Source organism: Bidens hawaiensis, unplaced genomic scaffold (assembly GCF_021521415.1).
Source record: "Bidens hawaiensis isolate Kalapana, Puna unplaced genomic scaffold, B.hawaiensis_p1.1 tig00022519_1, whole genome shotgun sequence".
Lineage (NCBI taxonomy): Eukaryota > Viridiplantae > Streptophyta > Magnoliopsida > Asterales > Asteraceae > Bidens > Bidens hawaiensis.
In genome coordinates this window covers 39,770-54,059 of record NW_027493510.1, presented here as the reverse complement: position 1 = coordinate 54,059, position 14,290 = coordinate 39,770, and the positions used below count along the sequence as shown (strand labels likewise).

General features: G+C 42.4%; 1 pseudogene; it reads left to right on the top strand.

The window, feature by feature from the left end:
- Window positions 1-7,314: 7,314 nt before the first annotated feature.
- Window positions 7,315-9,367, top strand: LOC143565757 (6-phosphogluconate dehydrogenase, decarboxylating 2-like; annotated as a pseudogene).
- Window positions 9,368-14,290: the final 4,923 nt, after the last annotated feature.

The following is a 14,290-nucleotide window of genomic DNA, read 5'->3' as shown; positions in this document are numbered from 1 at the left end:
ACAAATCAACTTCTTTTGGTGGAATAAAATTGTTCATAACCCACAGTTGAACAACATCCTCTTTCTCAAAAGCATAACCTTTCCGAAACAGGCAAGTATACGCAAAACACTTTTTGCGTGACGAGACAAGTGATCATAACTTACCTTCAAAGCAGGCAAGACGCGTTTATCCTGCAAATCCCACAAATAACAGTTGTTTGCAAGTTTCCAATCATCGATTGCGTGCCTATTTTTCAAGCATCAGCACCCAGCTTAACGAACCTCTCGACTGCAACCGCTTGCGTGCCGATCTTGCACACATCAGCAACCAACTTCACGAACCCCTCAATCGCGCCACTCACTTCCCAACTCCGCCGCCACCCGCTGAGTTCGGGATGGGTAGGGGTCGCTTTATGTAGTGTCATTTCTTGTAATGCCCTCTAGTAGTTTACTATTATCTCTTGTAATTTCTCTTTTTAGGATGTCGTAATTTAGGAACTGTGAGCCTAATTTTGGTCGTTGTGGCTCACTCGGCTATGTAATCGTGTTAGGGTAACTGACGGATTTGGGGATTATTTTTGAAAATCTTCAAGCATTTGGGATTATTTTTGAAAAATTGAGATGAGGGAGCCCGAGCCTCAAATAAAGTTTGTTTAGTAATCGATCTGTTTATTTTTAAGGTACTACCCGAGCTCAAGCCGAACTAAGGTTCCTTTAAGACTTACTCAAAGTATATATAAAATTAATCAAAATATAGTTAACATATCTTAATTAAGTTCAATTAATACATGTGAAATTATATGTATTCGGTCATGACATTTGTTAGTGTACATACTTGAAGCGCGACTTATTATTGCTGATATTATTATTTAATATTGCATTTGTAAACAACCAAACTTATTGTTGATGTTATTATTTAATATTACATTTGAAAACAATCAAACACGTACACACATTGGTCCTTTTCTAAGTCATTGTACTTTCTTGAGATCATCCTCGTGATTTGTTTCTTCTGTTCTGTTGATCATCGTTTTTGTTCATTTTACCTCCAAATTACTTTCCTTGATAAACAAAAATGGCGTTTTTTTGAAGTTCTTGTTTCCAAGATCTTGAACAAACTCACTTTGTCTGCTATCGATGAGTTCCGTCTGCTTTGGAGACACAAAATCGATTTCTCGAGTCTCCAAGAATACTATGAGATGATTCAACCTGTTCTTGAAGATGCACAAAACAAAAGGCTGATCAGTAGAGCTGCTGATGTATAACTTAAATAGCTCAAATCGACCTCTTTCATGGTTTAGAATGTTCTTGATCAGGCTTCCACTGAAACTCTACTTCAAAATCTGTATAAAAGACATGTCAAATTCAAGGTGAAAGGTTTCTTGTCTCCTAATCATAATATGTAAACCAACTTAAAATTGCTCACCAACTTGAAGAGGCAAAACAGAAACCGAGTGAAACTGCTTCCAGGAGAACAAAATTAGGTTTGACCCCTTCCTGTTGTAGATTTGATCATGCAGATGTAGATTTTGATGTCGGGCCAAGTAAGGAAGCCATCAGCCTGCTTCCTAATGATCACTCGCTTATCGTTGGGAGAGAGAATGAACGGAAACAGTATGTGAAACAATGTGCAGCCGAGATACAAGCAACCATTGTGACAATGGTGAGATCCCGGTTTATGCCATATCGGGTATGGGAGGTGTTGGAAAGATCACCCTATCTCAGTTAGTCTATGATCATGATTTTGTAAAGAGCGCTTTAATTCTAGATACTGGTGCATGTCGTCAGAAGTTCCTTTGTAAGAAGATACTTAAGAAAATCGTCGATTACACGGATAAATAAGTCTTACCTTATAGATAGCATGGTGATCCTGCAAGAGCACGCTCAAAGAAAGTTGCAGAATAAACGTTTTTAAGTTGTACTCGACGACGTGTGGGTTGAAGATAACTCCCATGAAAGAACTGACTGCGAGTCTTTAACTAGCACTGAGTTATGGACTTAAGGGAAACATGATTCTTATGACAACTCGTTCCCAATCAACTTGTGAAGTTATGGAAAAGTTTCCCAAGTTGCAACATAAACTCGAATGCTTATCCGAAGAAGACTCGTGGGAGCTGTTTAACAAGCATGTTTTTGGACAAAGAGGAGAGATTCAAGAGGTGGAGTCGGTTGGGAGGCAGATTATGGCGAAATTCCAAGTCCAGCCTTTGGCAGTCAAGACCTTGGGCGGCTTAATGTGCTCTAAAAGCACAATCGATGATTGGAAACTTGTACACGACTGTTATTTGTGGGATTTGCAAGATAAACGCGTCTTGCCTGCTTTGAAGGTAAGTTATGATCACTTGTCTCGTCACGCAAAAAAGTGTTTTGCGTATTCTTGCCTATTTCGGAAAGGTTATGCTTTTGAGAAAGAGGATGTTCAATTGTGGGTTATGAACAATTTTATTCCACCAAAAGAAGTTGATTTGTATGTGCTTGGGAGAAAAGTTTTTGAATGTTTGGTTTCGAGGTCATTCTTCTAGCTTGATGCATCCCATATCTCGGAGAGCTTTAAAATACATGATCTCATGCATCACATGGCCTGATGTGTTATGAGAGACGATTCTGTATAGATCAGCCCAATAAGGAGGTTAAGATCTCGAATCAGGCTTGCTATTTGAGTTCAACGTGTTTAGATTTTGTCCTTTCGCACTAGGATGCGGGAAAGCTACAATCACTGAAGTCTGTATTCATGTCCTTTCGCACTAGGATGCGGGAAATGCTATCATCTTCATGTTCAACTTTCATGGTTCCATATGGGAATTGCGAGTGTATGAGAATTGCGAATTGTGAGTCCCCTGTTCTTTGCGAATTTCGAGTTGCCTGTGAATTGTTAGTTGGTTGTTTCCGCGAATTGGAGTTGATGAACCTTGATTGCAAAACAAGCTAATGAAAACAAAAGTTTCAGATCTAGTCTGTTTTGTCCAGAACTAAAGTCCCCAAATCACTAAACTTGTGCCTAACACCAAAACAAGTTCAAATCTACTACAAACTTGATCAAAATCCAAAGTGGAAGAACCGAAAACCTTAAAAGGTTGAGCCGAAGCTCTGATACCGATTGTAGGTTCCTGAAATGGATCTAACAACTTATTTCGGGTCATTCTGAGACATTAGTGAGCGGAAATCACTAGAATCCCTCGGATCTCTGATCAAAAATAGTAAAAATGTTGAAAGAGAAAGAAGTGGAAGTAGAGAGAGAAAAGTGCCCAAGAGAAATGTGTGAATAGTTTCCATTTTATAGGGGCACCTATTTCTCCTAGGGTTTTCATTAATGGGCCTTAAAGGCCGGCCCAATAGGTTTGTTACAAATCAAATGGCTTACGGCCCAATACATAGAGTTGAACAAGAAGCTAAACTAATATTACATTATAAATCCATCTAATACATAAGCCTAATCAATAGATAAACAAAACAAGGTCTAACAGTGGGTCCTGGAGATGTATAGTTAACTCGAGTACAACTTCTATACTTGAACATGATAGATTCAAGTATTTTAGATATATGAGCTTGATAATCGAGTTAGGTAATGCTTTCATCTGTACACTATACATGTATCTCTTTCAGATGCGTGAGCTTGGCAATTTGGCTAGTGCTACCTTCATTCAACTCTCCAAAAATGAATGCATACCATAGAGATTGTAGCTTTCTCGCATCGTGGTGCAGGAGGACAAATTCTGGATACGTTGAACTCAAATAGGAAACCTGATTTGAGATCATATCCTTCTTATTGGGGGGCTGATCTATAAATAAAGAGTCGTTTCCCACAACTTGTCGGGCCATGTGATGCATGAGATCATGCCACTAGCTGGGGGGGCAATAAGGGAAACAGGTGGAATAAGGGACAAAACAGCCAAATGGGTAGTCATCTTTTATTTTCTGTACAACCTTAGAGCCACTCTAATTTTTGGTTATTTATTTCTTCCATTTTTAGGAAATTTACCCTTTTGATAATTTTAGCAGTCAAGGATTATGGTACATCTCCCTTTTTGGCTGCTTCTGCTTATAAGAATTGATGGCTAGGATATAATATGCTTAAGGAAAGCATTACCCAGAGCGATAAGGTTGGCATGCTGCTGTGGCTAGGACTTAAATCTTCATCCAAACTAAATTTTCTAACTTTCTAGTACAACGCAGCAGCATAAAATCCCTTCAAATAAATATTCTTTCTAAACCTTTTTCTTGCTTTTTTTTAAGAGTCATTTGAGTCCAACTCACTTGAGTTATATAGATCCACTTGGATCCGGGGGGATGGGACCTCGTGGGAAAAAGGTGAAATAAGGGACAAATTAGCCGAAAGGGTAGTCATCTATCACTATATTCACTGCCTTAGATTCACTAAATTTTTTTGTTATTTGTTTCTTCTTTTTCTAGGATGTTTGAACCTTTTTTTGTAATATTGTAATCAAGAGACCCGGGACATTACCCCTCTTGATTGCTTTAGCTTACTGTGATTGGAGATTAGGATTTTATATATGCTTGATGGAAGCGTCACCACTGGAGAAAGGCTGGACCATACCACTGTGGCTAGGATATTAATTTCCTCCCAAATTATTTTTTATAATTTTCTAGACCTTGACAGTGGTATGGAAACCCTACATCTAAAAGATTCATTCTTAACCTTTTTTTGTTTTGTCATTAAGTCCTTTGTGTCAAACTCACTTGAGTTTGGGGGGGGGGGGGGTAATGGGTTGGGACGGAGAAATAAGAAGATGGTTGGGAAGCATAACCAAAAATGGGAAGAGTAGGAAATTATAAAGTCGTACAATTTTTTGGAGAAAACTGGAAAAGTCAAGCTTTGACTCTATCGGGCCGTAGAAAAAGTCAACGGGTGGATGGTCTTATAATGAAAGGTCAAAGTTTGGAGTTTTCTAGAATACAACACTTGCATGATCCTATTGTAACTTGGTTCAATTTTGAGATAAGCATAATCACATGTAAGTTCAATTTTTGTCAAACCATTATATTTTTGTCAAAAACTATACTGGTTAGCCTTAAACTAAATATACAATTTAATAGTGCCACTATACTGGTGGAAGTTTATAAAGGCTATGAGGTGTATTTTTTCAGTTTAAGTGCAAGCAATTATCTTGACAGCTTGCATTGGATCAAAAGGTGGAGGTTCAAGCTACTTTTATTTCTGTAATGGTTTGGCATAAATGCAAGAAAGGATTTATTGAGCTTAGAGGGTATTTTGGGAAGAATAGGAGAAAGGCAAAGTTTATGATGAAAAGTGAAATGGGTCAATTGTGAAAGTATAGAAGTTTTTACACGGTGGTCCATACGTTACAGCCATTACCAACTCGGATTCAAGGCATGTCCGTTACGCAAAACCGTCGATCTTCAATACAAATATACGAGCTATAGGGATTGAAGAATTACCGACTCACTCGATTGAATCCAGGTATGCTCTCTTTCAAATTTTTTTATATTCCTATTCAATGGGATTTCAGTTGAATTCCAACTCATTGACTGTAATTGGTAGAATTTCGATTATTGAGGTTTGAATTTAGGGCTCGTGTATGATTTCTGACAATAGCTGTTTGGTTATTGCTTGTATATTGAATCTGGTTGTAGCTAAATCTCTAATTATTTATTGCTGTTGAAATTGAATGATTTCATAAACAGTTCACTAATTGGTTAACCAGGGATACACAAAAAAACAGAAACTGATTTTTGGTTAACTCAGTTCCTGGTTAATTTAGGTTTGGTTTTGTCGGTTTTCGGTTCGGTTTTGGTTAATGGTTTGGTTATTGCTCATCTCTAGGTATTTCTATGTTTCAACTGTTTTTAGGCATGATACAGAGTGTTTTTCTAAGATTATATAAGAATAATAGCATAGATGTTTATGATAATTCTGTGTTTTGTAGATTATTGAGGTGGAGAAAACGGCATATCAACAGGAAATAAAAAAAGCATACCATAAGCTTGCACTGCGTTTGCATCCTGGCAAGAATCCCGGTGAGGAGGTAAATATCAATGTCTCATACTATCAGTAATTAACAAATTATTATTCAGACAGTTTAACCGATTGTTAACTTGCTCATATGCAAATATAGGATGCCAAAGATAAATTTCAGCAGCTGAAGAAAGTTATTTCAATACTTGGCGACAAGGAGAAACGGGCAGTTTATGATGATGATGATGATGATGATGCCAAAGATAAATAGGGTGTGTTGATGATGCTGTGGGTATTATTCTCTATGTCGTATCGTATTACTCTGAGCTTTGCTTGATTTAATTTGTTCTGTTTTATTTTATGTTTGTACTAACAGGATCTTGATGGGGATATGGCGGATTACTTTCGGTCTATGTATAAAAAGGTACAAAAACACTTTCAAACACATGTATAAACAATATTGTTTTATTATTTCATTTATAAGATGGACATACAAATATTAATGTAGGTTACAGAAGCGGATATTGAGGAGTTTGAATCCAATTACGGAGGATCCGAGTCTGAGAAAAATGATTTGATTGATCTCTACAAGTACATAGGTCGTATAGACAGGTAACATACATACACATATAGTCATTTGATCTATAAGTCATTTAATTTCCTGACTTGTTTTCTAAACCTCTTAAATTTTTCACAGGCTCTTTTGCTCCATGCTATGCTCGGATCCTAAGCTTGATTCACGTGTTTTCCTTATTTGAAATGTGAAGCACAAGTGCAAGTTTGCTTTAGACCCGTTTAGCTTAAGCTATAGGTATATTTGTTTCATTTTCAAATGGGTAGAACAGGTTTAAAGTTCTAAAAACACTAAAAAGTTGGCAGGGCCAAAAGTCACCAAATATTTGGTTTGTTGTGGGTCGGAGTGGCTTGAATTTTGTCTCACACGATTTTCGGGTTTGTAGAAATTACAAATCTTTAGATATCGAGCATGACACAAACCAGAAAATTGTGTTGGACATAGTACATGAGTTTCTTAACTACAAAGTTCATGTTAGGTTCTGCTTTTTTTTTAATCATATGTCCTGTTTAAAATATTGATGTTTCTTTGTACCACAAAAAATATATCAAATGACTATTGGTCCGATTTCTATCTGTGGTTCTATTTGAACTTAATTGTAATATCATATCATAATTAACATTTGTTTTACAGAAGTACAGAACAGACATGGCTGATCAACCGAAGCTAACAAGAATCGGGCTCGCTGGTCTTGCTGTAATGGGCCAAAACCTGTCCCTAAACATTGCCGAAAAAGGATTCACAATTTCTGTCTACAACAAGTAGCACATCCAAAGTTGATGAAACCGTTGAACGAGCTAACAAGAATCGGGCTCGCTGGTCTGTAATGGGCCAAAACCTGGCCCTAAACATTGCCGAAAACGGGTTCCCACTTTCCGTCTACAACCACAGCACATCCAAAGTTGATGAAACCGTTGAACGAGCCCAAAATGAAGGGAACCTCCCGGTTTTGGGCTTCCATGATCCTGAATTATTCGTAAACTCAATCTAAAAACCCCGAGTGATCATCATGTTAGTCAAAGCCGGGGCAGCCGTTGACCAAACAATCAAAACGACGTGTCTGTTTTCCAGCTATTTGTTATCTTTATTAGACTGTCTCTTTGTTATGATGAATGTTCGTGGTCATGGCGTTGTGCGCCTGTGGTGGTGGTGGTCGTCTGGTAGGGTGCATTTTTCCCGCTTCATCGGATATTGTTTAGGTCGTTGATGGTGGTCGTTTTGTTCGATTTGCCATCTTTGCCGGGAAAGTTTAAAGACGTAACTCAAATAATCAAAGCCGGGAAAGCTAAACAGTGATGGAGAAATAGAGGAAGATGGAATAACTCACCTGGAGAGGCATGCTGCAGAGGTAAATATATGTAATTAATTAATTTTTTATTTTCTCATTTTGTGGGTCTCATTAAGAATAAACTAACAATGATGTATGTCAGTCGAACAAGAGTGCAACAAAGAAAAGCAAAGGGAAGCAGAGACAGATCGAGGAAGAGACAAAAGAAGGTATGCTGTATATTACCAGTGACAGGTTATATACATGGCGCTATAGAACCAACATTTAAAAAAATTGTTCTTTTTCACTTTGGTTGCGGAAAACACCTGATGATTTGACACCTAAAAGTACAAAGAAGTCGGTTAAAACCAAGAAGAGGCGTAAAAGCGATGATTGAATGGTTGGTGACTTAGACTTATATGCTGCAAGCAAGGATATTGTTTTTCCACCTGAATGTGTGATGCTTGTGTTCAAAGTCACTTAAAATGTTGTTTTTTTAGTTGTGAGTTCAGTCTCTTCAGTTTTGCTAGACTTGATCTGAATCTATGAACTTGGTCTTGTGTTTCAAGTTTCAACTGAATTTTGTACCATTGAGTTTTCCCTTTTTTCGATGAGTTGCTTTGTTCAATTCACGCTTTCTTTTGCAAGAGATACTGGGATAATATTTTTGCAATTTATTGCATGAGTGAGATGGTGAATATATCAAGATGATTTTATATTATATTGTTGCATACAGCTACTTGTCATTCAATAATTTTCATTAAAAAAAAAATAGCACTGCTGCTACAAGAAAACATGTGTGTATTTACACTTGAGCAAATGCTACACTAGCAACCAAAAATTTCGTGAAGTACAACCATTCAGTTATCGCTCCTAAAATGTTGGCTCAAGTAGCTGCGCAAGTACCCGGCAGTGGCCCGTGTGTGACCTACATCGGTGAAGGCGGTTCACGTAACTTTGTGAAAATGGTTCATAACGGGATCGAGTACGGTGACATGCAGCTAATATCAAAAGCTTACGATGTGCTTAAATCGGTTGGTAAACTTACAAATGAAGAATTACATGATGTGTTTTCCGAATGGAACAAAGGCGAGCTTCAATGCTTTTTAATTGAAATCACTGCTGACATATTCGGCATCAAGGACGATAAGGGCGACGGTTATTTAGTTCACAAAGTTTTGGATAAAACGGGAATGAAAGGTACGGGTGAATGGATGGTTCAACAAGCTGCAGACTTGTCAACCGCTGCACCGACCATCGCAGCATCTTTAGACTCACGGTTTCTAAGCAGGCTGTCAAAGCTGCAAAAGTATTCAAATTCGGGTTTTGATGATATTTTAGAAAATGAAAAAGTGGAAAAAGAAAAGTTAATTCATGATGTGAGACAAGCTTTATATGCAAGTAAAATATGTAGTTATGCGCAAGGTATGAACTTGAGTCGAGCCAAGAGTAACGAAAAGGGGTGGAACTTAAAGCTCGGTGAGTTGACTAGGATCTGAAAAGGCGGTTGCATTATTCGATATACCGTATCAAGCAGGCTTATGACCGGAATCCAGAACTGGCTAACCTTTTGGTGGACCCTGAGTTTGCTAAAGAAATGATTGACTACTGAAGAAACACTAAGTGAACCCTGGACAGATTATAGATAATCTAGACAGATTATAGATAATCTGGGGGTTAAGTAATGTTTCCCACGGATGAGATCTAACTGAGAAGGCTGTTCTTCAGGAGACCTGCAAAACAAACACCGTAAGCTTGTCACTGAAAAGGGGGGGGGGGGGGGGTTCCTCCTTGTGACCACCCTCCGGCGTGAGAATCAGACTAGGTTGCTCTGAATATAAGTGTATATTAAGAGATTGCTAGATAACTGGGTAGCAGATGATCTTACCATTCCAAGATGTTGGAGTATTTATAGCCGAAGGTAGGTTAGAAGGTATAGCCGGCTGAATAGTATTCCTGTTCTACCAACAGTAGACTATGCACAGGCCATACTGGTTGGTGGATAGGTTACGGCCAACAGTAACTATGTCGGCTGCACTATTCCTCCAACTGTAGATTATGCACGTCCTACCTACTGTGGATTATACGCAGGCCATGCTGGTTGGTGAATAGGTTACGGCCCACAGTAACACTATTTCACCAACTGTAGGCTGCGCATGCCCTGCAGTAAGGGTTGGTGAGTAGGCAGCGGCTAATAGTAACAAACAGTACTAGAGGGTGCTCATCCTCGTACTGTTGTCGGTGAGCTGTCACCCTGTGATTGGCTCATGGGCTGTTCTGGTCAGATTGTCTGTCCTATCCATACCTTGGTAGGTATAGTACAGATCTTTCAGAATCATACGGACTGGCTCATTTTGGCGGGATTGTTCCCGTCTTGCTCATTCCTTCATGTGACTACTGAAGTATCTATTGTCTTGTGCGTGTAGCCCTGCTGTCTGCGGGTAGCCTTCCCTGATGGCTTGTATCCGCAACTGCGGGAACAGGCGGGGTACTTCACCATTGGGAGGCTTTCCCTGCGTGTACAGCTTGCGTACTGCGCGTAAGGTTCTCTGAGCATGGTGGGTCCTGCGGAAGCAGATGGCCTTTGCGCAGACGTCCCTGTTCAAGGTGAGTCTTGCGGGACCAACTGGGCTCTGCTGGGACCTACCTCTTCAAGTCCCCCCAGTCCAATGTTCTTCTCATGAATGTTTAATAAAGTGAGGTGAACTTTTGGACTTTGAGCAAGGGGTTTTGAAAAGGCTTTTTAGTTTTAAGGTTCTCCGTGGGGATTCTTCCCGCGGGTTTCCTAGTGTCACTTGCAAAAATTCCCGATTTTTTTGCTTGATCTTTGGGTATGATGCGGGTAGGTATGTAACCTTCTCGCAAGGCAGGAGCGTTGAGGCTTACTTGTATATAGTCTCCATGAGGTTCTGGTGGTTTTCAACATAGTGATCAATTATGCTAAGACCACCAATTCCATTACGGAGTTTCAAACAATATAGACGTTCCCGTTATGCGGGGATGTTATTCCTCTATCCGCAAGCATTGCCTAGAAGATCCTTCTTGGTTTCAATTCTCTGCGGGTGCTAGGTATGTGAAGGGTTTTGCCTTAACACTGTACCCGCACCTGTCTTATAGTTATTTGGTTGCCAAGGTATTCTTGGCTTCAATTCCCTGCGGGTGCTAGGTATGTGAAGGGTTTTGCCTTAACACTGTACCCGCACCTGTCTTATAGTTACTTGGTTGCCAAGGTATTCTTGGCTTCAATTCCCTGCGGGTGCTAGGTATGTGAAGGGTTTTGCCTTAACACTGTACCCGCACCCGGCTTATGGTTACTTGTTTGCCAAGGTAAGGGGTGTTTTCCCGCTTACTTTTGAATCTTTTTTGAATTTTGAATTTCAAAATTCGAAGAGTTGGTAGAAAGATAGGAACAGTCCAAACGTCTGAAACGTCGTGCGACGGTTTCTTCTGACTGTGTCAGGACGTGCAGGAAGTTATGGTGACGTGACATTATATGGTCATTCCAGTCTCTTTTTCAGGCGCGTGGGCGCGATTTTTCGGGCGCGTGGCCGCGAAATTGCTGGCACACGTCCTGTCAACAGCTGTTGCCAGCCTGCTTTATGCCACGTGTCATAGTTTCATTGCACCTTCGATTTCTCTCTCCTCCGCATTAAATTCATCGCATTAATTGCGATTAGTATATAAAGGGGGAGAGAGCTGTTTGCAATCCACACTTTCACCCTTCTCTTCTTCTTCTTTAGCGATTTCCGGCAAATACTCCCCTTTTCAGGCTAGCATTTTCCCGAAATCGCTTTCTTTTTTCTGCACCATGTCTTCTCGTGATCTTGAGTCTTCGGCCGATGACAAGAGTACTGCTGGTGAGTGCCAGTGTGCTCTGCCCGGCGATCAGTACCAGTATGTTGTTAGGAAGTTCATGCTCGATCCTCTCGAGCCTGAGTTTCCTGAACCCCATCAGACCGTGTACGATGCCCCCAGTGGCAAGATCGGGGTATATGCTGCATTCTTTGTTTATGGGAACCTTAGGTTCCCATTGACAAAGTTTGTTTACCGTGTCCTCGAAAGGCACGGTGTTCATCTCACCGAGCTGCACCCAATGGCGATCGCGAAGATTCGCCACTTCGAGTGGGTGTGCCGGATATTGGGTGTTGAGCCCTACGTGGACCGCCTGATGACCTTCTATACTTGGAGGTGCATCCAGGGGTGGTACACCCTGACAACCCGAATCAAGGGTTTGAAGATTTGCGCGACAGAGCGCAGTCTCCGATCGTGGAAGCGGGAGTTCTTCTACATTTCTGCTCGCGCCGTCCCCATTGCCATGAAGTTTAAAAATGGCCAAGCCATTCCGAGCCACCACGCCACAAACTACCAGGAGGCGGAATGGTTTGCAAAGATATCCCTGGTCCAATCCCCGGTTTTCCGGTTTCCGGAGTCCGGGATGGTGATGTTGGGGATGAGCCGAGTGTGGAAAGAGGCTGACGCGCAAAAGGTTCCAATCGTCCTCGAATACGGTTCGAACTCTATCCCTTACGGTATGCTCCGTTTCTCTTTGCTTATACGAGTTTATCTTCTAACTGTTTATTTTCTTTCAGAGGGGAACAACTTGGAGTCGCTCCTGTACCCGCGGGAAGCTGACGGTCCCGCGCGGATGGGTACTCGTGCTCTAGACGAGAACGAGTTGCCCATCCTGGAACAAATGGCGGATCGGTTTGTGGAGGTCTATCCGCCGGGCCAAGAGATCCTGAGCCACCGGCGGCCAGGTAAGGCGATATTCTATCCTCAACCCCTCAATGCTGTACCCGCTGCTGGAATTCCTTACGTCCTTTCTTCTTCTGAGGAATCCGCAGATGGTCCTCCCCTAGTGCAGAAGAGGAAGGCTGCCGGCGGGAAAGGGAAGGAGAAGGTGGCCTCCACAGCTGATCCGGTGCTTCTATCTGACACCGAGTCAGATAATGAAGAGGTGGCGGGGAACCCCGGTGGTGAGAAGACCACTGCTCCGGAGGCTACGACTGTTACCTCCGAAGAACCGACGACGACGGTGACCGGCATCAAGAGACCGGCCCCATCGGGCTTGTCCCCGCCCCTCCGTACGTTCAGGCTCAAGAAAACCCGTAAGTACAAACATTCTTTTTGTAGATTTCACTTCATAAATTTATTAACACTTATCTTCTTGTGCAGGCGTGGATGTTGACGCATTCCAGGGTGGAGCGCAGGGGAGTACCTCTCCGCCAATGACGGTAGGCTCGGTCAGCCTACCTGAGGCGTCGACCCAGGCACCTTCGCCTGCTTCCGCTGGTCCAGTTGCTCAATCCTTTGAGCCAACTGTTCCAGCCGAGATGACGTCACCGCCGGCGGTGAGTGCAATTTTTACAGCATCGTTCACCGAGCCGGCGGTTACGGTTGCTGCTGACTCTTCGGCGGCGTCCGCGGCGGACACCATGCCTCCGCCATCGACTGCGGCGGAAACCATGCCGCCTCCGCCATCGGCCTCGACGGCTGGACCTTCAGGTACGCGCGGGGCTTCTCGCCGATATTGGTTACCTTCCCATCTGCCTGACCTTTTGGATGGATTTTCCTTAGGTTCAGGTGATGGGTTCGGTGGCTATCGGCCTGTGATCGACCCTACAGGTGCGTAGGGTTCTTTTGTCCTTTTATGTAATTTTTATCATCTTTTCCTAACTGCTTTGTTTCTTTTGCAGTGTCGGATTCCAATGAAGTGTATGTTCCAAGATGGAACATACGCCGAGGAACAACCCTTCGCACACCTGTGGAGTGCGTGGACTGGGCTCGCCACGCTGCTCCCCATGGTGCGTTGGGGGAAGCCATGGTTAGCTACCAGGAGGGTAGGCTAACCAACGAGCTTCGGGTTCTCCTGGCCCGGATGCAGCCACGCGTCGAGCTGCTTTGTCGTGAAAACGACAAGTTGAAAGCAGCTCGCGTTAAAGAAGTATCTCAGGCGCGTGCTCTCCGGGAGGAGAACCAAAAACTAACCGCAGCATCTGCGGAGAAGGAGAAGGCCTTCAAGGCCCTCGAGGTTGAGGTTCAAGCGCGACTCGAGGCCCGCTCCAAGGCTGCCCAAGCTGTTAACGAACAGCTTCGGCTAGCTAAGGAGACTGCGAGGAACGCGACCGAGAGGGCCACCAAGGCTGAAGCTGTTGCTGAGCCTCTCCACCTGGAGAATGAAGAACTTAAAGCTAAGTTAGAGGCTCTTCAACAGGCTCATGATGCCTTGGCCATGGAGGATGCGAAGAAGCTTCAAGAAATCCTGGACCAGAGGGGTGTGCTTGCGCACACCGAGCGAAAGCTTAAGGGCGTTGAAGAGGCCGCTGCAAAGGATGTGCTTCTCGCTACTCTTAATAAGAACGAAGCTGAACGCGCCTGCACCCAAGCTCTGGCTGCCAAGGAATGGCTTCTTCGAGAAGCGTTGCCTCAGGTATTTTAGCTTTATGTCGTCACGCTTTCCTTTGTAGGATAGAAGTTCTTATACTTGTACATTTTTTGTAGGTTGTGCATCGGGTCTTTTCAGAGACATCTTACG